This window comes from Stenella coeruleoalba, assembly GCF_951394435.1.
Source record: "Stenella coeruleoalba genome assembly, chromosome: 7".
Classification (NCBI taxonomy): Eukaryota; Metazoa; Chordata; class Mammalia; order Artiodactyla; family Delphinidae; genus Stenella; species Stenella coeruleoalba.
The window spans coordinates 84,181,759-84,207,808 of NC_137153.1; the positions used below are offsets into that span (position 1 = coordinate 84,181,759).

Consider the following 26,050-nt stretch of genomic DNA (forward strand, 5'->3'; position numbering starts at 1 on the left):
TTAGCTGCTCCGTGGCGTGTGGGATCTTCCCAGACCAGGGATCGAACCCTTGTCCCCTGCATTGGCAGGCGGATTCTTAACTACTGCACCACCAGGGAAATTCCTGATCTTACGTTTTCTGCTCCATCTGTATAAATCTTCCTCAAGCTCGTGTTTGTCATGCTCCCTTCTACCACAGGGCCTTTGCACATACTGTGTCTTCTGTCTGCAATAGTCTTGCCTCCCTCTTCAGTAATTACTAGATTTAGATATAAGGCCCACCCCCTCTAGGAAATCTTTGATCTCTCTGAATAGGTAAAATCCCTCCATAGGCTTTTTTACTATGAGGAACTTATATGATAGCACTTAATATTGTTATTTGTGTAACTGTTTGCTTGATGTTTCTCTTCTCCTAAACCAGGGGTCAGCAAACTATCTCCATCTTTGGCCTGCAGCCTGTTTTTGTAAATAAAGTTTTATTGAAAAGCAGCCATGCCCACTTATTTCGATATGATCTGTGGCCACTTCTGTACTACAGTGGCAGAGCTGAGTAGTTAGAGCAGACTTTATGGCTTGAAAAGCCTAAATATTACTCTGGCCCTTTACAGAAAAGAAGCTGCCAGTTCCTGTACTTGACTATAGTCTCCATGAGAGCACGTACAAAGTCTATTTTTGCTTACTCACATATCTTCAGCATCTAGCCCAGTGTCTGCTACATGGAAGATGCACAATGAATAAATAAATGAATAAACAAACGAACAATAAATGCAAGGAGATTTCTTTAAATGTCTCTTTTACTAGAGTGTTGAAAGGGTTAAATAAGATAATATATGTTAAGAACCCAGCAGTATAGTGCCTGAAACATAGCAGATGGTTAATAAATGTTGGTAGTTATTACTATTCTCAATCTTTCCTTAGTGCATTTTAGTCTTCTCTCTGGGTCTGGACCTAAGCTGTCCCCTTGGCCCTGGGCTGAGTTGCATTCCTGTCCTTCACCTATCCTACATTCTCTTGCCCTCTGGCCTTTGCATATCTATTTCTGACTCTAGGATTCTTTTCTTGGTCTCAGATTCTTAGGAATGTCTTCTCCACTCTTCCTAGAGATTTCCTTCTAGGATGTTCAGTCTATTTGAAGCATATTATTCTCAAACCTTGTCGTAGCCTTAGGGTGACCCTCCTTTAACCTATCCCAGGGGCTTGGCTCCACGAGGGTCATCTAAGTGATGGCGGTTTCGTCTTATTTTATGGCCACCTCTTTCAGGGACAGCAGACGATTTCTTCTCTTCCGGTTCGGCAGGAGAAGCTGTAGGATTGGAGGAGAGCTCCTAATAAGAGAGCAATGAACAGAGGCTCGGGAACTGAACCTGTGTAGCTTTAAGGCAGAAGGGATCGAAGCGCAGCCCAGAGGCTGTTCAGCCTGGACACAGGCCCAGCTGGCGCAGAACCTAAAAGGAGGGGGTTTAGTAAAACCAGGGGTCAGCTAACTGTAACCTACAGGCCAAATCCAGGCTGTCTCCCATTTTTCTGTCCCTTTCATGCTAAGAATGTTTTTTGCCTTTTTAAATGGTTGGGGGGGAAAAAATCAAAAGAAGAAGAATATTTTGTGATACATAAAAACTATATGAAAGGGCTTCCCTGGTGGCGCAGTGGTTGGGAGTCCGCCTGCCGATGCAGGGGAGGTGGGTTCGTGCCCCGGTCCGGGAAGATCCCACATGCCGCGGAGCGGCTGGGCCCGTGAGCCATGGCCGCTGAGCCTGCGCGTCCGGAGCCTGTGCTCCGCAACGGGAGAGGCCACAGCAGTGAGAGGCCCGCGTACCACAAAAAAAAAAAAAAAAAACTGTATGAAACTCAAATTTCAGTGTCCATAATAAAGTCATACTGGAACACAGCTGTGCTCATTCATTTACATCTGTGGCAGCTTTCACGTCACAACAGCAGAGTAGTCGGCATCAGAGACCATAAAGCTGAAGATGTTACTGATAGGCCTTTTAGAGAAAAGGTTTGCCAACCTCTGAGTTATACGAGTAGCCTGAGCTGTGGACAGTGACTTTGACCTGAGCTCGTGAGAGCCTCTTTTGAGCTCAGTGTTGCATGGCCTCTACAAACCCCACCAGATCCCAGCCCAGGGTGCAGCCCAGGGTGAGGTAGGGAGAGAATGGGTTAATTAGGTGGGTTAATGAGAGGAATCATTCTTGAAGGAGGTGGGAAGGGATGAGATGAGAGAACACAACAGTCTGGTTCAAATGCTGGTTTCGCCACTTAGAGCAGTGGGAGCTTGAGCCAGTGTCTTACCTTCTCTAAGCAGCGGTTCCCATATTTTAAAATGTGAATAATTATCCTCTCAAATATACAGTGACATGGTGAACACCAAATGAGCTAATGCGTGCAACAAAGCCTGGGGTGTGGTAGGCACTCAATAAATATTCACTACTATTACTATGTGCGGATGGAGTACACCAGTGGAAGAGTTGGCTTTGGGGAGGAAAAAGCCATCTCAGTGCATCCCGTGGAACAGTGTAAAAAAGTAGACTTTGGAGACACACAGACCTGGGTTCGATTCTGCCTCCGCTAGTGTACGCATCACTGTTGTATGACCCTAAGAAAGCTGATTAACTTCTCTGAGCCTCAGTACCCCGCCCCCGGCTACCCCTCCTTTATGTAACTCAGATGTCAAGTGGGACCTTCCTACTCTTTGATTTAGGAAACATTTCCTTATAGAACCACCTGCCACTATCTCAAGTAAAACACATGGGGCTCCTGCTTCACCCTGTGCCAACAAGGCCATTCAGAAAATTCTCTTTCAACAAGCATTTCACGAATTGAGTAAATTTACTGGAGATTTGAAGAGCTATACTTCTGAGCGTGGGATCATATTGTGCCCCACACAGTCTTTTTCTAAACCTCCTCCCCTCCTCTTGCTTCTACCTCCCTTCTTTCTGAGTGCAGAGCCCACAGTACACACCCCCCTTTCTCCACCCATTTCCCTATACACCCCGTTGTAGCCAAAAGAGGCTGGTCAAGACATTTCCCCACAAAGATGGTTCTGTCCCCAAGAGGAATCCTCCTACCAGCTGCTAAAAGGATAAATTTCCTCTATCCCCTAACAAGCAAAATAGGGATAATTATGACTACCTCACAAAGTGTTTGGGGGAATTAAATGAGGTAATGTGTCTGCCAGCTCCTGGCATGAAAAAGGCATCCCCTCCCCTCTTGATTCTTACTTTGAGATTTGAAGGAACAAAGAGAGAAGCTGGGAGATATTTTGACATAGGGGCGAGGGTTGATAAAGCAGCCAGGAAGGTCATCTCCTTGACCATCACCCTCCAGTGAAGTAGAAGAGATTATTTGCCAGGAGAAACTGGGAGAGGTGGAGGGACTTGGGGCGGAAGCCAGACAAGTCTGGTTTGTCTTGGAGTCCATCCAAAAGGGTTTAGTTACTAAAACAGCAGTTCCTCTACATAAATCCTTCAGGTTCTTGAAAAATATTATTAACTCACTCCTGCATCATAAATAATCCTAATTTTATTAATTTTGCCTCTCAGGCTGAGGCATAGCTCCTGCACAGCCCCCTCTCCTGAGCATACAGCTGAAGGGGCAAGGTCCCCAGGCAGAGGGCAGTACCTGCGCCCTGGGCTGAATGGTGTTACGTGGGCTGCAATTTAAACTGTCATTCCCTGATGTTTTCCAAGCCCTTTCAGAGTGGGCTCTTCTTAATAATCTTTCCTTAGGTGTAGGACTCAGAATGGGTGGTTTATTGGCAAGGTTCTGCGTGCAGAGGCATGGGAATTCTGTTACTTGTCTACTTGGCCTTGTTTGATGTCCTGTTTGCATTAGTATTCTTTTTCTTTCTTTCTTTTTTTTTTTTAACCGCAGAAGTTTTTGGTTTTTTTTACTCCTTCCGAAAGAGCTGATAGATGGCTCTCTTCCATTTTGCTGTGGGCCAAGGATGTTTCTACCCAATGTTGTGAAAACAAATGGTCCTGATTAGTCAATGCCAAGTTGTATCCTCTACCCTAAGAGGCCCTTGCTCTCCTCTCTAACTGCCCCCACCCACCTCCCTCCCTCCATCCTTCCCTCCCTCCCTCTCTCTCTCTCTCTCTCTTTTTTTTTTTCTTTTTTACCTGAGATTTCTCATAGTTTTCTTCCCAAGGCAAAGCTAAGTGGAAGGGTTAGCAACACCTGTCTCTTTATATGGTGTTGTTTGGGGCTTAAGAAAAAAAAAAAAACCTAGGAGTTTAGGAAACAAGTGTTCAGTTCCTGTTAGTCCACTGTGTGTCTTCTGAAAGAGGCTTTATTAAATGTTTTGGTTTTATGACTTACTGTTTTCCCCAAATGTAAAAATAATTTGTGTTTGTGTGTAAAACATGGAGACACCAAAAAATATAAAGAAATGTAAATAAAAACCATGTACTGAGTTCTTCCCCTGTCGGAAACCCCACTGTTAACATCTTTTTTTTTTTTTAATTTATTTTTGGCTGCGTTGGGTCTTCATTGCTGCACACGGGCTTTCTTTAGTTGTGGTGAGTGGGGGCTACTCTTTGTTGCGGTGCATGGGCTTCTCACTGCAGTGGCTTCTCGTTGTAGGGCACGGGCTCTAGGCACGCAGGCTTCAGTAGTTGTGGCACTCGGGCTCAGTAGTTGTGGCACGTGGGCTCTAGAGCACAGGCTCAGTAGTTGCGGCGCATGGGTTTAGTTGCTCCGCGGCATGTGGGATCCTCCCGGACCAGGGCTCGAACCTGTGTCCCCTGCATTGGCACACGGATTCCAAACCGCTGCGCCACCAGGGAAGCCCTGTTAACATCTTGATGCATTTCCCTAGACTTTTTTCTCTGCAAATGGGCGTACATAGTTACCAAATGAGATCCTATTGTGCACACAGTTTTTTGGTTTTCTTATTTTACTTTATTTTATTTTATTTTTTAACATCTTCATTGGAGTATAATTGCTTTACAATGGTGTGTTAGTTTCTGCTGTATAACAAAGTGAATCAGCTATACATATACATACATCCCCATATCTCCTCCCTCTTGCGTCTCCCTCCCACCCTCCCTCTCCAACCACCCCCCTCCCACCCCTCTAGGTAGTCACAAAGCACCGAGTTGATCTCCCTGTACTATGCGGCTGCTTCCCACTAGCTATTTTACATTTGGTAGTGTATATATGTCCATGCCACTCTGTCACTTCGTCCCAGCTTACCCTTCCCCCTCCCTGTGTCCTCAAGTCCATTCTCTAGTAGATCTGCGTCTTTATTCCTGTCCTGCCCCTAGGTTCTTCAGAACCTTTTTTTTTTTTTAGATTCCATATATATGTGTTAGCATATGGTATTTGTTTTGCTGTTTCTGACTTACTTCACTCTGTATGACAGTCTCTAGGTCCAACCACCTCACTACAAATAATTCAATTTCATTTCTTTTTATGGCTGAGTAATATTCCATTGTATATATGTGCCACATCTTCTTCTTTTTTTTTTTTTTTTTTTTGCAGTACGCAGGCCTCTCACTGTTGTGGCCTCTCCTATTGCGGAGCACAGGCTCCGGACGCGCAGGCTCAGTGGCATGGCTCACGGGCCCAGCTGCTCCATAGCATGTGGGATCTTCCCAGACCAGGGCATGAACCCATGTCCCCTGCATCGGCAGGCAGACTCTCAACCACTGCGCCACCAGGGAAGCCCCACATCTTCTTTATCCATTCATCTGTTGATGGACACTTAGGTTGCTTCCATGTCCTGCCTATTGTAAATAGAGCTGCAATGAACATTGTGGTACATGTCTCTTTTTGAATTATGGTTTTCTCAGGGTATATGCCCAGTAGTGGGATTGCTGGGTCGTATGGTAGTTCTATTTTTAGTTTTTTGAGGAACCTCCAAACTGTTCTCCATAGTGGCTGTATCAATTTACATTCCTACCAACAGTGCAAGAGGGTTCCCTTTTCTCCACACCTTCTCCAGGATTTATTGTTTGTAGATTTTTTGATGATGGCCATTTTGACTGGAGTGAGGTGATACCTCATTGTAGTTTTGATTTGCATTTCTCTAATGATTAGTGATTTTGAGCATCCTTTCATGTGTTTGTTGGCAATCTATATGTCTTCTCTGGAGAAATGTCTGTTTAGGTCTTCTGCGCATTTTTGGATTGAGTTGTTTCTTTTTTTGATATTGAGCTGCATGAGCTGCTTGTATATTTTGGAGATTAATCCTTTATCAGTTGCTTCATTTGCAAGTATTTTCTCCTATTCTCAGGGTTGTCTTTTTTTCTTGTTTATGGTTTCCTTTGCTGTGCAAAAGCTTTGAAGTTTCATTAGGTCTCATTTGTTTATTTTTGTTTTTATTTCCATTTCTCTAGGAGGTGGGTCAAAAAGGATCTTGCTGTCATTTATGTCCTAGAGTGTTCTGCCTATGTTTTCCTCTAAGAGTTTTATAGTGTCTGGCCTTACATTTAGGTCTTTAATCCATTTTGAGTTTATTTTTGTGTATGGTGTTAGGGAGTGTTCTAATTTCATTCTTTTACATGTAGCTATCCAGTTTTCCCAGCACCACTTATCGAAGAGGCTGTCTTTTCTCCATTGTATATTCTTGCCTCCTTTATCAAAGATAAGGTGACCATATGTGTGTGGGTTCATCTCTGGGCTTTCTCTCCTGTTCCGTTGATCTATATTTCTGTTTTTGTGCCAGTACCGTACTGTCTTGATTACTGTAGCTTTGTAGTATAGTCTGAAGTCAGGGAGCCTGATTTCTCCAGGTTCGTTTTTCTTTCTCAAGATTGCTTTGGCTATTCAGGGTCTTTTGTGTTTCCATGCAAATTGGTGCACACAGTTTTGAAGCCTGCTTTTCTGCTTAACATTTATTTCATGAGCATTTCCTCATCATAAAAATTCATCAAAAGCACCCCTCTTAATGGCTATGTAGTACTTGTAGTATTTGATGTCCCTAACCTAATCATTCTCAGATTGTTCCACATGTAGCCTGTGTCCAGTTTTCCACCATATAAATAATGCTGCAGTGAGCTTGTTTGTACTTTGTCCTTGTGTATCTAAAAATTCCCATGGAAAGTATTCCTAGAAGTAGGATTACTGGCAAAATAGAATCCTGGAACTTCACATTAGTCTTTACTGACTTCAGTCAGCCCAAGGTGTTTCCCGTTGGATCACATAACAAAGTTTTTAGTAACTAAAATAGCAAAAGGACTAGCTGATGTTTGCATATTGCTGGTTTCATGGTATGCAGCTTGGAGACAATATAATATAATGATGTTGGGTCATAATTATGATTTGGAGATATTCCAAGGTGATAATAGCTAACATTTACTGGGTGGTTAATACATGCTAGGCTCTGTTTCGAGTGTTTTACAGGTACTAGCTCATTTAATCTCACCACAAGTCTAAGAAGTAATTAGTATTATTATCCCCATTTTATAGACGGGAAAGCTGAGGCAAGAGAGGGGTCAAACTACAAGGTAAGTGGCTGAGCCAAGATTGAAACCCAAGCATTTTGGCTTGGAATCCATGCCCTTAAAGCACTTGATGACCCTGCCTGGAAGTAACCAGGTGGGGAAGATTCTTCACCCCCGACATGCCACGGCTGCAGTGCAGCGGGAAGGGGGATGGTGAATCCACTGCTCACTGCCGAGTTGCAGCCCTCCTTCCCCCAGCTCTCATTGCCCCCTTCCCTAGCTGTGCACCCGCCTGGGTAAGGACAGGAGAGAAACCAAGCTGCAAAAAGCACCCAGTTCTGTATCTGAAGGGGAAGAGGAAAATATATCAAGGTGGTCTCAGGAAGCTGCTTATTCGGGAAGGGAGGGAAGAAATAAATGAAAAAACACTGCTTCAGGGTCTTGGTTTTTTTGTTTTGTTTTCATTTTTGGTTTTGACAATCATTAGAGCATTAGACTTGCCTAATTAGAAGCAATGTTTCCCTTACGTTTTTCACCAATTTCATTTCAGTGGGTTCCTGGCTCATCTGTTGATGCAGTGCCAGAAGTGAGCTGCAGAACAGGAGTTACTGGGGATGACAGTGACCGTGAGTCCTGAAGGAGGTAACTAATCATTTTTGGTCCTGTCCACTGCTGAGCGCCTTGGTTACAAATGACCTCTAGACAACTGTTCAACGTGGATGGTTCTAAAGGCACCTTGTTGGAGAGAGCGCTGCATGGGACTGGAGTTCTGATTAATGGCCATTTTCTTTTGTCCCACCTCCTTGTGTTTCCTTAAAATAATACTGGTGTTACAAAAGACTACACAGGGTGTTTCTGTTTAGGTAAAGTCGACTGGTGCCGGGGTGAAACAAAACATAACACAACCACTGCAGCAAAACACAAACACAGAGCAAATCCATCCTGCTTCACCTCCCCCTGGCCAGGTTCCACATAAGGAAACCCAGCCAGAGGAGTTCCCTCGGTTCGCACTGGCTCAGGACAGAAATGTATAAAACTTTGAACAGCAGTGACCCAGGGAAGAAATGAATCACAGAACCTTTCAGGGATGTGGCCAGCCTAGAACTCCTCCCACGGGTGTAGGTCTCTGCAGTGGGGGACCTGGAACAGCCAGAAATATACCTTCAGTGTTTGCTCTGCCTGGATCGGGCACATAGAGGCATTCAACCAATGTATGCTTAATTGCAGTGGGTTCCGTTGGAGTAAATGGAATAGTAAAAGGCAGAAGTAGACATGCTTTTTCCTTTTATTTTGAAATAGTCTAAGAGCACTAATAATAATAGTAGTAATAATAATAGTTAACACTGTTTCCTGTGGGCCAGGCCCTGTTCCAAGCAGTCTCTCCTTCCCTCAGGGGCAACCTCTATCCTTATCTATAATACCATAGGTTAGTTGGCAAAAGGAGATGTTTAATAGGGGGGAAATTATCAATGTTCATCAAGAGTCCTCAGTTTCCCTGACTGCCTCTGTGATCTCTAATCGGCCCAGTTGCTCAGAGGCCCTAACAGCTAAAAGGTAGTAAAGTAAGGAGTCAAGTTCACATTACAAATTGGGCCTCAAAAAATAAAAATGAAATAAAAAAAGGTTCATTATTGAGTTCAGCCTCCTTGAGGTCACATCAGCCTGATCCACTTCTTTGTTGTGGAGATCCAGAAGCACCCTTTCAGATCATGAGGATGGGATGGGAGTGGGGAGGAGGCTGTATCCACCTACCTAAGCAGGTCTGTAAACAAACGACAAGCAAATTAAAGGGGAGTCCATGGTAGAGTTTTATGTACAGCTAAAAACATCCAAAATGCCTTCTAAAACTCAAGAATTATATAAGGTCTACTGTTATGCGTAGAAGCCTCTGAGCCCCCCTTCTAAGAATTCTCCCAGGAGGTTGGGGGTTGGGAGTAGCAGCCATGTTGGTAACATGTGGTCCTTCCCCTTGTTGACTGAGGGGGCTGGAAGCAGACGCCGGACTCAAGGCCAGCCAATTAGATCCTCTCTCCCAGGAATTTATCACTGCAATGAAAGGATGCTAGTTAGCGTGGGCTGGTCTCTTAAACCAAGGACATACAACTCAAGAGCTGTGGTACTGCCCCATAGGCAGCAGAAGCACAGAACACCTGACTGCAGGGAGAAGGAAGCAGATGTGCAGGGAGACAGATGAGGGCCCGGAAGTAAGAGACTGGAGAAGAGGACAGGAGGATAAAAAGAGACAGCACTGGAGCAAAGTAGCTGATTGGCCTCTGCTGGTTTTCTAATTTAGTTCCTAGTCAAACCATCCTGAGACCCAGCTGCGCCTCTTCTTCTGGGGCACCATTGGCTACTCTTGAACCTTTATGCTATAACCTCTACTGTTTTGATAATGCTAACTTGAGGGGCTTCTGTTACTTGCTGTTCTGGCTACAATGGCTGTGTAACAAAAACCACCCCAAAATTGAGTGGCTTAAAATAAGAACACTTATTTTGCTTAAAAATCTGCACTCTGAGCAAGGCTTAGCATGGACAGCTTGTTTCCACTACAACTTGGTTTCAGCTGGGGTAGTTTGAAGGCCAGGAGCTGAAATTGTCTAAACCCTTACGTATGCCTGGCCTGGGAAGACTCAAGCAGCTGGGGATTGGAAGAGCTGGAGCTATGTGGAAACCTCTCTGTCCATCTATGGTTTCTTTATCATGGTGGCTTCAAGGTAGATGGATTTTCCCCTGGAGGCTCAGGGCTCCAAAGGTACAGTTCTCAGGGAGAGAGGGCCAGGTGGAAGCCATATCACCTTTTATGACCTAGCTTGCAGAGTCACGCGGTGTTGTTTCCACTTCATCCTATTTGTGGAGGAAGTTACAGAGATCCACCCAGCCTCAAAGGGCCACTGCCTCTCAATGAAGGAGTGTTACCATCACATTGTGAGAAGAACATGCGATGTATATTAATGCGGACATCTTTAGAAAATAGAATCAGTCATACTTGTAAAAGAACCTTGATTAACATATAGAATAATCCCCAAAGCTCAAAAAGGTATCAGAGTTCCCATAAGATTATCAGTGTTGTGATGGAAAATATGCCGGTTTCTGCATACAGTGAGAATTCTTTCTTTTTCTTCTGAATTAGTGAACATCGAATTTATCCATAGGTGGTCTCACTGGGTTCTGCCCAGGAAACAGTATTTTAAAGTTGACTTGTCTCCCTGATTCTGGAACCATCTTGTCCTTAATTTTGCCATATAATTAGATGTGGATTAAGTAAAAATCCCTTGTTGTTTGTAGCAGAAAGTTTCTCGGCATCTTATTTTCAAATGTCATTTGCAAGTATATCCTTTCTTGCTTGGTGAATGAGCTTTTTTCTCCAACTGGACTCTGCTCATACTTTTAATAAATAATCAGGTTTTCAGGATCCAAAATACTCGAGAGCTGTAAAGTAGGCACTGCTGAAAGATGTGTTAACTCCTTCGGGCCTCCAAGGTGCTGTTTCAAATGTTACTGCTTCATATCCCATAATAGAAGCTTGAACCTTATTGATGGCCTTTCTTTGTGTGTGTAGAGGGTGAAGGCTAGGAAAGGAAGAGTCGGTGAGCTGGAACGGGGAGCTGAATTAACTCTTTCAGCAAGGCTTCAAAGAAAAGATTTTAGTCTTTTATAAACTCTAAAAGATACTGAAGTTTCCAGAATAGATCAGTACCTAAGATAGTGTTATTAGATGCAGTAATTACTGGAATGATAAAATCCTTGTTGATGCTAGCTGAAAATAGGTATGTTCTATACTTACTTTATAACAGCATTTCCAGTACTGTCCTAGAATGAAGTTAACTATAAAAATATGCACATCCTGATTACATATAGAAAACTTCAAATTGTCATCTTTTTTATTATTAATAAAGTTTACTCAGGTGTGTACACAATTCTTCAATTTATGGGTTCAGCCTGTTGTTTGATATGTGGAATAGAAAGGTAACACCATTGATGGCAAGTTTTCAAAATTCTACCTATAATAAGTGAATATGCATGAATATAGGGCTAGCCTGAATAATAGGTATATTTTGGATTTTGTACAACTAGTGGTCTGGTAAATATTTAACAACCAGCTTAACCAAGGCTGGGAGTAGGAGGGTCTTGACTTACAGCATTTCCCGATTTCTGTGATGTAAATATTTCCACCATAGCTGATTTCATGCTACCAACATGGCATCACCGAATGCAGAATTGGGAGGAGACATGTTCAGTGGGCTCTTCTGAGCTGTATGAGCCAGTCCCGCACACCACTGGTTACAATTGTGGGAAAGCCAGTTGGATGACTCCTGGATAAACCTTGTTATAATACTACGGGGATAATAAGAACTTACTGTATAGCACAGGGAACTCTACTCAATACTCTGTAATGACATATATGGGAAAAGAATCTAAAAAGTGGATATATGTCTGTGTATAACTGATTCACTTTGCTGTACAGCAGAAACTAACACAACATTGTAAATCAACTATACTCCAATAAAAATTAATTTTAAAAAATACTAGGGGGAGGGGCTTCCCTGGTGGCGCAGTGGTTAAGTATCCACCTGCCAATGCAGGGGACACGGGTTCGAGCCCAGGTCCAAGAAGATCCCACATGCTGCGGAGCAACTAAGCCTGTGTGCCACAACTACTGAGCCTGTGCTCTAGAGCCCGTGAGCCACAACTACTGAGCCTGCGCTTTAGAGCCCGCGCGCCCCAACTACTGAAGCCCGTGTGCCTAGAGCCCATGCTCCGCAACAAGAGAAGCCACTGCTATGAGAAGCCCATGCATCACAACGAAGAGTAGCCCCCACTCGCCACAACTAGAGAAAGCCTACGCGTAGCAATGAAGACCCAACACAGTCAAAAATAAAATAAATAAATAAATTTTTAAAAAACTAGGGGGAAAAAAAGACAAATTTTAGGTGGCAAGATCTGCAGCAGAGACATTTAATGCCCATTGACTCTCCATTTACTCTCCCACATTTCTCACTGACCAGTGGACTGGGAACAGAGATGGAAGCATTTAAAAGTTGGTATGCAACCAGCAGCCCTCTCTTCCCTTGCCACTGCACCACTCCAATAAAGGAGGTCACATGTTACCAGTGGTGCAGATACAAGGTGGGAGGACCTGTATCAACATGGTTCCATGAATGTCTGTGTGGAGCTCACCCCCTTACACCAACACTGGATGTGTACCATGCTTCGGTGAGCGACTGATGCCCAGCAAGCCATCCCATACAGAATGGCTTAAGACAACACTTTATTGTTTTATCTCCCATTTCTGTGTGTTGGTTAGGCTCCACTGGGCATTTCTTCTGCTTTTCTCACTTAGGGTCTCATGTGGTTGTAGTCAAAATGGTGGCTGGGGCTGGAGACCTTGGAAAGCTTGACTGAGGATGGCCTCTTTGCTGAGGTCTGGCACCTAAGTGCTCCTCCACGTGGAGTCTCATTCTCCAGCCATCTGCGTGTGGCCTCTCTTTGGCAGTGGGATGGTCAGACTTCTTATGTCATGAGTAACTTCAAATGCAGAGGCTGTCAAGATTTCCTAAGGCTTCTGCTCCATTTTCTTGGTTAAAGTGAGTCATGGGATCAGCGCAGAGACAGACTGGGAGGTGACTAGACAAGGGTGTGACTACCAGGAGGGAAGAGTCATGGGAGCCCTCTTTGGAGACTAGCTACCACATACCACAAGTAAGGATTAAGCCTTTGTTATGTTAAGCCACTTAGATTTCAGGGTTAATTTGTTCCCTTGGCAAAACCTAATCTGACTGGTCCAGAAATTGGTACTGTCTTAGTGAAGATAAGGTAGACGGTGCTGCAAAAATAAACCCCTAAATCTTAGCAGCTTAACACATGGGCCTCTGGGCGTCTTATGGCTCTCTAGGACTGTTGCTCTCCAGTGATGACTCAGGGGTCTCGGTTACCAAAGTGATGACTCGGGCCACTTGCATTTTGTTGGTGCACCATCTGGAACATGTGGCTCCCAGCTCACCTGGGCAGGAGGAAAGAGGACAAGGGGAACTCATGGCTCTTAAGTACCTATTGGCCAGAACTAGTCATATGCCTCTTGCCCCAATTATAAAGAGGCTGGAAAATTTGGGGGAGCACATGGATATTTGGTGATTAATAAATATCTCTGTCATAAAGTTATATGGAGCTCTTTGCCTCTTTCATTTTTCCTCCCTTCTCACCTCACCCTCTATAAAAAATTTAAGAAAAAGAGAGAGTTGGGGGCAGGAGAGGGAGATAGGAAGGAAGGAGGAAACAGCAAGGGAGGGAGGGAAAGAAGGAAGCAGGGAGGAAGGGGTGGAAGGAACGAAGAATACCAGAAGGAATTTACAGGATGCAAATACAACCATTAAACTATTAACAAAACTATTAACAATTACTGCTAAACAAAATCTATTAAAAAATAACTAATAGCAAATGCTTTCACTGTGTTTTTCGCCGTTTTTTTTTTCCTTTTAATCAGCAATGATAAGGAAACTAAACCAGATTAAGTGCTATCTTATTGGAGATACAAAGGCAAACAAGGGGAAAGAAGTGATTGAAGAGCACTTCAGAAAGCTCAGTACATTCAAATCAGCAGGGCCTGATTACTCACATCCAACGGCACTTAAGGAATTGGCAACTGTAATTGCAGGACCACCAGCCTTTATTTTAGAAAAGGAAGGTTGGACAGGAGAAGGTCCTGACAAGTAGAATCTGCAGATGGAGTATCTTTGGTTTTTTTTTTTTAACAGAGAAAAGCACAACTGTAGTAATTATAGACTATTCAGCTTATCTTGGATACCTGGGAAGATACAAGAACAAATCATCAAACAATCAATTTGCAACCATCTAAAAGAGCACAAGGTACTGGGTAGTAATCAACATGATTTTGTGAAGTACAAATTATGCCAGACCAATTGAATTTCACCAAAAGAGGATGATGAGCCTGATGGAAGAGGGGAAAGCAGTACCTACAGTTGGACTTCAGTAAGGTTTTTTCGTTTTCTTTTCTTTTTTTATTCCATCCCCTGACGTTTTCAGCATCAACTCTCCAAGAGGATGCTACCTAGATCAACAATTGGGTGGGTACGACTCTGGATGAGGCACTCAGAGTGATAAAAACAAACACTCTGCTCCAGGTTTATTAGTAATAGTTATTGTTATTTTAATCAGTTGATGTGGACAAAGAAGATGACAGTGGTAAAGAAGATGTTGAGATACAAATAACATTCTCTACTACAGAGGGGAAGTACGAGAGAAAAGAGGAGATAGAAAAACCAATCTAAGAAATCCAGCAGCTAAATAATATGGGATCCAGGAAAGGAGAACAGAGAAAATGGCAAAAGGGAAATTACTAGAGAAATTATATAAGAAAATTTCCCAGGAAAGGACATACATGTTTACATTAAAAGAGCCCACTGAGGGCTTCCCTGGTGGCGCAGTGGTTGAGAGTCTGCCTGCCGATGCAGGGAACACAGGTTTGTGCCCCGGTTTGGGAAGATCCCACATGCCGCAGAGTGGCTAGTCCCATGAGCCATGGCCTCTGAGCCTGCACGTCCGGAGCCTGTGCTCCGCAATGGGAGAGACCACAACAGTGAGAGACCCACGTACTGAAAAAAAAAAAAAAAAACCCACTGAGGGCCAAGTACAGTAGATGGGGAAAATAAGCCACTTGGATACAGCATTGTAAAAATTTAGAACTCTAAGAATAAATAAAATTTCTAAAAGTTTCCAGAGGGAAAAATTAGGCCACCTACAGAGGAATGAAAATTGAGCAGCCAAGTTCTCATTAACATCTCTGGCTGCTAGAATATAATAGAGTGGTCCTTTCAATTCTGGGGGAAATTGAATTTAAAAATAATTTCTATATTCAGCCAACCTATCATTCAAAGAGTAGAATATAGGCATTTCACATAAACCAGCACTTGGAAAGTTTACTTCCCAGACTCCTCTCTTAAGAAGTTACTTGACTATGTATTCCAGCAGAATGAGGATATTATCCAAGAAAGAAGAAGGTGAGGGTCCTAATATTGGAAACGGAAGTAGAGTATAATACAAAGTCTTCCAGTTTAGAGCAGGAGAATGAAGAGCTCCAAAGGTAAGGACTCTTGGGCAGAGGAGAACTCCCTGCAGTTCATGGTGTGATTGAGGGAACAAAAAGTAAAAACAAACAAAAAACAGAAAAGACTTGAGTGTTATGATAAAGTCTATATTTAGACAATAAAAAAGACAGGCAATTAAGAATTCCAGAAAAAACAAAAAGCTAACTGAGAATGTCATGGTCCAATTTTGAAGAAGAATATGTATGATTTTCAATAATATATAGACTGTTAGAGAAAAACTAGTACATGGTGTTAAAACATTATCCTTTGAGTAGGTGAGGAGTTACGACAGTGCCCTCATAGAAAAGGAAACGGCAATCCCAGCACGCTCCTTAGCTTGGCAGTGCACAATGTTGTTGTAGTCTTAATAATGTAAGTCCTTTGGCTGTAAACTCTTGCAGTCAATGGACAGAGTAAGGAAGATCTCGGCTATGTTGCAGAAAAAAGAGGCAAACATTAATCTTCATGATATGAAAGTATAGCTGACCGAAGGTGGGAAGTGCAAAATGAAGGAAATATGAAGAGAAGAATAGTATCACTGACACCTTCAGCTTCTATAATGAGAAGTCAAGATACTCAGGTTTTCAGAATGAGAAATTGAGGCATAACATAATATTTAAAGTTACAAGGGTAACCACAACAAAACTTTAAAATAATGATATAACTACCCCAAACTGGGAGGAGTTGGGAGGAAGAAGAAGATAACATAAATGAGTTAAATGCTTATCTTTTGTAACTGGAGGCCACCCATAACCAAGAAATTGAAAAGAGGAATCATATATTCAAAGAATGTATAATTCATGAGTGATTTTTCATAGGCATACATTGAAGGTCATGGGCGCAATCTCAGAGCACAGGTATCAACCGTCTCTGTAGCTTAAGGACACATTATAGTGCTGATGATCTTGCAGCCTGGCATTTTTTCCCATTCAGTTATCCATGCCCAGTTAGAAGATTATACTTGCAAACTTAAAGCCCTATCTGCTTTAATGCTTTTTAAGTTTTTCTCAGAATTATCTCTAATATTTCACAGAGTACTGTCTCCAAAATTAATAGCATGGTATATGGCCACATGGCCTCTTTATGGTATTTTATGGTATCTAATTTCTGTTCCCCAAGAATATATTCTCAGAATTAGGGTTTTGCCTCCACTGGATGAAAGCTTAGATGACCTTGTTATAGGAGAAAAACTATTTTAACGTTATAACTCTAAAACTTAAAATAATACAAAAGTCACTTGAATCACTTCTAGACGTTCCTGTGCATTTAAATAACAACATGGTTAACAAACTCCTGTTAAATGATGGCAGATGCAAGTAGAACTCTGCTGTAACTTCATAACTGAGGTCCAAAAAATTCAGTTGTGTAATGTGTGGGACCCACTTAGTGCAGAGTTCATGAAATGACCAATGTGAACTGGCTCCAGGAGGACAGGAGCCAGTCAGCAAACTCGGCATATCCAAATTTCCATTATCAAAGAGTGTGTAATTACAGGCTCCACCGTACTTCTGATTGCTGACTAGAGTGGCATGCCACATGGCCACACACGTAAACTCAGTTGCCATACACACTGCCTACTAGCTTTAAATTATGCAATTCTTGATTACTCTTGGCAAGAGTTAAACTATTTCAAATTTCACATGAAATTGGTACTTACCTAATAGGCCAATTACACTATTTCAAATATTCATTATTCTAATTTATCTACAACATGAGTATATTGTAAAAGAGGGGTATTTACTTTTTTAAATTAGGGAAAGTCAGGAAGGTGTTTGCAACCAGAAGAGCTAAAAGCAAAAATCTTTAAAACTGTTCACAAGAGGTGGAATTAGGGTTGGGGATGGATCATCATAAGCTTCTCTGTATCATTTCGTGATACTGTTTAACTTACTGTAAGGTGTATTTACTACTCTAACACAGTAAGTATTATAGTAATTAGATTCATAAAAACAGTAACGGTTGCCACTCTTAATATTTCTCAGTGACTGGTCCCTGCAATACTTGTTAAAAATGCAGAATCCCTGGTTCCAAACACAGTCCCAGTGAATATGACCCCCTCTACTGGGGCCCAGGAATATGCATTGGAACCAGTGGTTTAGACCCAGATCTTACTAAAGGCTCACTTGTATGTCTTCTTCAAGCATGTTTCAGGATTGAACTTCTTGTGAAACCATCACATGCTGCATTGCCTTCTGTGGTGTTTACCATATCCCAGCATCCTTCCTTGCATTTCTGTACCACTAAAATGAAGGAAAAAAAACAAAATGACCTCACTGTCTCTCTCTTTTGGTGGATGATATTATCTAGGGGAACAGCATTTCTTTTCAAGATCCTTTAAGCTGTGCAACCTCTTGAACATGGAACAGCTAAGAAAATCTCAGTTTTAAAATTCATGACAATGACTGGTTTCTTAATTATGTAAGCAGAAAGATTTTGAGACTGTCTTTGTATCTTATTTTGGTGCTAATCATTTTTTCTCATTCCCATGACTGCAGGAATATTGATCTCAGCGTTACTTTGACCATTAATGAATTATGATGGCAATAAGCAGAGACGCACACCTCCAGCCTCCTGGGAGCTTAATCTTCTGCTACAGCGTTTGCATTTGTAAGTCAGCACCTGTGTGATCCATATTCTATCTGTTATTCTCCTTTAATTACATATTGGTGGTGGTCCATCTTAGCCTGAGAGCAACCAACTGGAGACTCAAAGAAATTATTAAAGCATTAACTTTAAATTAGAAGGCCAAAAGGAAACATACTGGGTTTGTTCCTACCCATTCCAGTATGATATTTCAGGAACAGTTTATTCCCTTTCATGTCAAGGAAACTTGGGTCTAAAAAGTTAGTACAGAACTTTTATTTTCAGAGAAGTTTTCACCTTAAGTATTTCCTGTGTCACCAGTATTTCTGTTAGCATCAGCTTTACCTCATCTGTCAAATACCATTTTGTTTGGTAAGTGATACATTTTAAATCCTGTACTTCCTACTTGGTCCTGATCAGTCACTCAAGTCGGGGTTTAGGGGATTGTAGATGGTCAAGTCAGTCCCTGAAAACTTTTCCTTTTAGCATTTTGGCAACTTTTTATTTTGACATAATTTCAAATATCTATAAAAGTTTCAAGAATTGTACAAGAAATCCCCTTTACTGAGATTCATATTTATATCTTGCCCCATTTACTACCTCTCTTTCTATGAATCTGTCTATATTGCACACTCTCTTTCTTTCCTGACCCATTTGAGAGTAAGTTGAAGACGATGTACCCGTTTACCCTGAAATATTTTGGTATTTTCCTAAGAATAACATTCTTTTTAATAACCATGGTTTTATCAAAATCAGGTATTTTAATGATATAAATCACAGTCCAAATTTAAATTCAGATTTTCTCAATTGTCCCAATGATGTCCCAATAATTAGTTGTAAGCTGATTTTTTCCCCAGACCAGGATGTAATCCAGGATTGTGCATTGTACTGAGTTGTAATATCTGCTTTGTTTCCTTTAATCTGGAAAAGTTTCTGAGCCTTTGTCTTAACTTGACATTTTTTAAAGAGGGAAGATCAATACTCCATTTTTTTTGGCTTTGTCTTTCTTTTTGTGGGGGGTGGGGAGAAGACTCTTCATTCTGGGTTTGACTAGGATGTCCTCATGTTTAGACTTGGGTTATGTATTTTTGGTGGAAATACCATTGAGGTGAGGTCCTGTCCTTGTCAGTGTACCATATCGGGGGTACCCAGTGTCCATTTGTGATGTTAACTTTGATCACTTGATTCAGGTGCTTACTCCACTGTAAAGTTACAGCTTTTCTCTTTGTAAATTACAAGTGTTTTGTGGGGAAATATTTTGAGACTGTGTCAATATTCTGTTTATAAAATTTTTTCTGACTACTTTGCACTGATTGATGATGTTCTAACTCCATCATTCCTTCTAGATTTATTAGTTGGCATTTTGCTGTAAGGAAGAGCTTTCCTTCTCTGCATTTACTTTTTTTGCTTATTTAAGTCTGAACTCGTGGATTCTTAGGTTATTCAGTGGATTATAATCTATTTCTGTCCTTTTTAATTTTGATGCTTAAATTTTCTCAAATTTGGCCAATGACAGCCCCTTCAATCTGTTTGTCTTTTTGACATGTTTCCATGATGCTTTGAAGCACTACCTTAGTTTCTGTAGCAACTGGCTCATCTTGTATTCCCTCTGCCCCCTCCCTGGAATTAACCATTTCTCCAGTGAGCCCCCAGGTGAATTTTGGTAAGAAAATCAAATTTATCTTTTGTACCTGCCCCTCCCTTTTTCTCTTACCTTTCAGTAACCTGTCCCATGAGTCCCTACTGTAACTGTGATTTTCAGTATCTCTAGTTAGAGAGGAAATTCTGATAAATTCATTCACCTTAAAATTGTTTAGGAATCATTGCATTACCCTTCTTAGAAATGTTTGCATTTTAAAAAAGGAAACCAGTTAGAAAGCAATGCTCAATTAAACAACAGTATTAATCACAGAATGTTACTGGTGAAAGAGACTTTAGATCACAGGGTCACAGACTCAGCCCCGCTCAGCCCCCTAAGAGTTAGCGTGAATGTGTGTGCAAAAAGCCCAGTGATGTCAGCAACAGAGTGGTACAGACTGGGCTAAACTGGAGGGTGCAAGCCCACCTAATGATATTTAAATTAAAATAAATAAATAAACACTGGGCAGACCAAGCAAAATTTGTTTATTATCCTTATTTAGCAGAGGGCGGTCTATTCATGACTTCTGTGTTAAAGTAAAGCTAAACTAATGGTTTTAACACTGTGCTTCGGGGGGCCACCAAGATGCTTTATAGAACTTTCCTGGGGGTTCTGGAAATGCTGTGGACAGATCCACTCTCTACCTCCCAATCCTCTTCAGCCAGAGTCGCTTCCTTATTATCTGTTTGATGTGACAGGCACTGTGCGAGCCTCTGTTTGAAGGAAGGGATCTGTGAATTTTAAAACAAGTTCAACAATCACTGATGTAGTCCAGCCACCTAACCTTGCAGATTCTTGCAGATAAGCAGACTGAGGCCATCCGGGGATAACCAGTATTGCCGTGATTGTTACTGGCAGAGTTAAGCCTAAAACCCAGGTCTTCTGATGCTTGGTCCAAACTTTCTTCCTTACATAAAGTTGCTTCATCTAATGGTGGAAAATCAGGTGCTAGTGGCGAAGGTTATCCTAATGTTGTATCATGTACACAATAGGCCGTCTCTAAGTAAAGATGTCCCTGGTTGATACACAGCCTTTCATGCTCTGAAGACAAATACCCGTCCTGATTCTAGAGCTCTATAAATTGAGCATATAAGTGAATATTTAGGTAGAAAAATCAGGTCATCAAACACTTTAGTCACTGATTGGCATGTTAAAATGATACTTTCATCCATAAGGAGGTATGATTTCTAATAAATACATCAGATAATTTTTTCAAGTATATTCTTAAAACTCCTGGAAGATTTTTACTAATTGATAGAATATCAAAGACTATTTCCTGTCCCATTCTTAAGAAATCATCTTTTACTATGATAGTTTTTCATTTCTTCAGTTAAAATATATATGCTTAAAAGAAAAATGGTAAGATCTAGTATAAATCACTACATAGACATCATAAATCATTTTAAAGAGGACTGTTTTAGTCAATGTAGAGTTCTACTCAAACCTGTAGTTCTATTACAGTATAATATTTAACAGCTGGCAAACTCTTGCCTAAGTACTTTACTTTTTAAATTTTTAACCTTTATCTCTGCAAAACTTAAAACTGGAGTAACTTTCTGAATGCTCTCACAAGCCAGTTCAAAATTCCTGCATCTCTTTCATTTTTCAAATGAAACAGAGCTTTATCTTCAATTGTCTAGTTTATTTTTCTTGGTAGAAATAATATTTCTCTAAGGTTTTAAGAGGAAAAAATAGTATTAAAATATAAGTTGAATGTTAACACTTCTGATTGTTTCTAACATCCTGATATGATTAAAAGAAGACAGAGAGGCCAGGAAAGTCCTTGCAAACTAGATTTAAAATATTGCTCATTTAAAAATCTAAGATCAAATGTAGTTCTGTTCAAGTATAATTCACTACTGGTAAATGCTAAATTGTTTTTGAAGCAAGCATTACTTCAACTTTTGTGGATTATTTTCTTAAATTGTAGACTTTACCATTCATTCCTTTCACTTTTTATTGTCATTATTCCCCTTTTGCTCATTTTGCAACAGGGGAGTTTTTGGTTTTATTTTTTTTTAAGGAAATACTAAACGTAATGAATGAAACACATGTTATTACTGAGCCTAAAATGAATTGCATTAGCATTAGTATCTTTTATCTAATAAATTATAGTGCATATATATGCTTACCTTTTAAAAAATTTTAACTTGTGGATACTTATATTCTAATTAGTGTTCTTTTTTTTTTCTATCAACTAATTTATCACTGGATTTGTCACTTTACTAAGCCAGTTTATTATTGAACATGTGAGTTTTCCTCTCTTTTTATTAATTTCATCATCATAAGACTATATGCATAATTATTCTGTTTCATCAAGAAACAGTTTTAAATGCTCACAGTGTTCATGGATGTATCCAGTTGTTTGTTATTCTTTCTTTCCTTTCTCTTCCTTTTTCTACCTTGAAGTTACCTTTTAGCCATAAGAGGCAGGTCACAGGCAGTAGACTTTGTCTGTAAAATATAATGTCTACTTCACGGGGCTCTTGGGAGAACTAAAAACAATAATGGAAGCTCCTAGCACAGTGCGTGACATCAGTATTTACTTTTACTTTTTGGTCCTTTAAGGAGTTGTACTTCCACAAGTTTGACAAGTTCTCAAAACTGCTGTTCTGGGCAAAATTTCACTTTCAGTAAAATGAAAGCCTGTGAGTAACTAAGTATGGCTCTTTGTCGGGGTTACATTTAAATGTAATAGGTAGATTTAGAATTTTGCCAAAGATGGGAGTGAGACAGCTTAGTGTGAAGGGAGGAGCCTTGGTCATGGGACAGCTACTACCCCCTCAGTCACTGACCTGCCAGGTGACCTTATCCACTTTGCTTTTGGGCTTCAGTTTCTTCAGCTGTGTTAGGATGTGGACGGTCTCCAGGGTGCTTTTGGTTCTAAAACCTGATGATTCTACAAATGCAGCACTTTTAAAAAGTGGATTTATCCTTGTGGTGAAAAAATTCCTGGAAGATATATACCATCACATTCATGCTGGGGGTGCCCGGGTGATGGCAGGAGGGATGGCCTTCTTTCTTCCCCACCTCTCTCCCTCTTTTCTTCCCTCCCCATCTCCTTCCCTTCTTTCCTTCCTTCCCTGACTTGTTTCTTCTTTCAGCAATTATTTATAGCACCTTCCATGAGCCAGGCAAGAGTGAGCAAGAATGTTTCAGTCCAGCATTCATAAAGCTAATAGTCTTTTTATCTATTTCTTTTCTTTTTCCCCTAAAAAATGTCAAGCATATAGAGAACCAGAAGGAACAGTAACTTGAACATCTATATCTCCTAGATTTACCAACTGTTAACAACTTTTATTCTGTGTGTGTGTGTGTGTGTGTGTGTTTGTATACACCCATATGCATATATATACACACCCATATGTATATATATATGTGTACACACACACACACACACACACACACATGTTTTTCTGAACCATTTTAAAGTGCAGACACCATGCTTCGCCTCTAAGTAACTGAACATACATCTCCAAGAATCAGTACTCTCTCACAAGTAACCATAATACCATTATCACACCTAACTTAGGTGACCCACCCCCAAATTAGCACCAATCCTATAGAATTATATAATGTCTATTCCATATTCAGATTTCTTTAATTATCCCAAGAATGTCTTTTATTGCCCTCTTCATCAAATCCTGGTTCACCAATCAAGGTTCACATGTTAATTTGGTTTTTATTCCTCTGTCTCTTTTAATATAGAACTGTTCCCCCACTTTTTCTTTGTAATGACATTCACTTTTTGAAAAGTGCAGGCTCATTGTCTTACAGAACATACAAAATTCTAGATCTGTCTGATTGTTTCCTTATGGTGTCACGTAACTTATTTCTGTATTCTGTGTATTTGTTGTAATCTGGAAGTCTAGATGTTTGATTAGATTCATGTTAAAAGTTCTTGGCAAAAATATTTTATAGGTGAAGTTGTGCTACAAAGTTATATATATTTGAAGTTTTCTACAAAGATCATCTATTACTAATGATGAAGAAATAGAAATAAATTTAAATTTATATAATACATTGAATATAGTGGAAAAAGCATGAGTTTGCTAGCAGAGGCCTGGATTTGAGTACAGATTCTATTCTCTCTAGCACCTTGACCAGATTAATTAGCCTAGTAGTTTAGCTCTCCACAAAAGACCAGAGAAGACAGAATCACTCCAGGAACCTTCTTGAAATATGCATGCTTGTCCCTCCACTCCACTCCCTGGTATTTTTTTTAAAAGGGAGACTTTTTTATACCACCCCTCATCCCCAGGCCACCCTTCTCACCCCCACCCCAGGCTTAAATGCCACCAATTCTGTGTGCCAGGTGTCCTTATCTGAGAAATTTGGAAAATCTCTACCTTGAAGGGTTATTGTAAGTGTTGGAGATTAATAATAACATGTGTAAAGTACATAGCACAGAGTCTGCCGCATTATTATATGCTCAGTTCACCACCACTGTTATTGTTATTACATCAGTAATTTGCAAAGAAGGGAGAGAGAATTTGAAAAGGGACAGGAAGTGGTATAGTATAGAATATTCAGTTTCTAAGTGGTTACTTCAAAAACCTTCCAAGAATGTTTGTGCTCATGCAGTGACATCAATAAAAGTTCAGCTGAGACAGTGCTATGACACAGTAATCATTAACATTTATGCAGCCCTTTACAGTTTACAAAGCACATCCACATTCATTGTTATGTTTGATATATGCCCTCTTTCGCGAAGATCAGCTGTGCTTAATGCTTCGCCCAAGGACACAGCGTAATCAGTGGGGGAGCTCAAATTAGGAGTTCTGATTGTAGAACAGACTTCTTTTGCTGAAAATGTGCAGCCTGGAACAGACACCAAATGTCTCTTTTCTAAATTCCTGACCAAGGGACTCTTTCCTTATGGTGTCGGTTACTGAAATGCTTAGTTTAAAACTCTTTGAGTCTATTTCACACTTATAGCTCCTCATCTGTCGTATTTTCTCTGCGTTGGGTGACATTTCCTGTACTGTCGTGCGTTGTCACTCAGCCAGAAGGCTTTAGTTATTTCTTGCTCTTTGCTGTAACAGAGAGAAATACTGTTTAATGAATCTGAATTAACGCCATCAGGTGCATATTAAAAATGTATTCGAACCTTTCAGCTGGACTAATTTCCTTCCTAACATTGTGTAGCACTGGGCAAATTAAAGCCTCATCCAAAGATTGGCCCTTGTTTTCTGAAGCAGTTAGAACTGGTGTTTCTTAGTGTTGACCTTGATATTTTTTACCTGGTCATGTATAGCTCTTTTTTGGATAAGAAAAATATTACTATTCTAAACAAAAACTGACTATCTTTGGTTTAGCAAGCTAGTGTAGCATAAAACATCTTAGAGGAGATGACTTATTCTTTATTATTCAGTTTAAGGTATTTTCTAGTTTCTTTTTTGTATCACAAGATATTTAGAGTTATATTTCTTCTCTTTTTTTTTTGCGGTACGCAGGCCTCTCACTGCTGCTGCGTCTCCCGTTGCGGAGCACAGGCTCCGGACGTGCAGGCTCAGTGGCCGTGGCTCACGGGTCCAGCCACTCCGCGGCACGTGGGATCCTCCTGGACCGGGGTACGAACCCGTGTCCCCTGCATCGGCAGGCGGACTCTCAACCACTGCGCCACCAGGGAGGCCCCTTGTGAACTTTTTAGTTAACTTGTTGCTAGTGGTATCTACATTTCTATTCATATTAATGTTTTAGCATAATTCTGCCATGTCCAGGGAACAGATTCTGTGAGATTTCAGTCTTGTAAGAGCAGCTGAGACTTGCTTTGCTGTCCAGCATTTGTCAGTTTTGTAAGTGCTCCAAGTGCACTTGAAGAAGGAAATGTTTTCTGTAGTTATTGGTAGGAATGTTCCTTGTATATCAGTTACACCGTGTGTTAATCTTGTTCGAATCATGTGTATTTGCTGATTTGCTTTTTTTTGCTTGACTGTTTGCTTACCCTATTATATCCCAAGGGTTAAAATGTGTGTTAAAGGGACTTCCCTGGTGGCACAGTGGTTAAGAATCTGCCTGCCAATGCAGGGGACACGGGTTCAAACCCTGGTCCAGGAAGAGCCCACATGCCACAGAGCAACTAACCCCGTGCGCCACAACTACAGAGCCTGTGCTCTAGAGCCCGCGTGCCACAACTACTGAGCCCACGTGCCACAGCTACTGAAGCCTGCACACCTAGAGCCCATGCTCCACAACAAGAGAAGCCACCACAATGAGAAGCCTGCACATTGCAATGAAGAGTGGCCCCCACTCGTGCTCAGCAACAAAGACCCAACACAGCCAAAAATAAATTTTTAAAAAAAAGTGTTAAAATCTCTCACTAAATGTATAAATGCATTTCTTTCTTCAGTTTTTGA

General features: G+C 41.0%; 1 protein-coding gene across 1 annotated transcript in view; it reads left to right on the forward strand.

Moving 5' to 3' along the window:
• Positions 1–26,050, forward strand: part of LOC307188550 (spermatogenesis-associated protein 31D4-like) — a 203,155-nt gene that overhangs the window by 21,744 nt on the left and 155,361 nt on the right. The window contains exons 2-3 of the mRNA XM_079925823.1: positions 7,918–8,009; positions 17,965–18,076. The gene's annotated coding sequence lies outside the window, so the exon portion shown is untranslated. The remainder of the gene's footprint in view (positions 1–7,917; positions 8,010–17,964; positions 18,077–26,050) is intronic.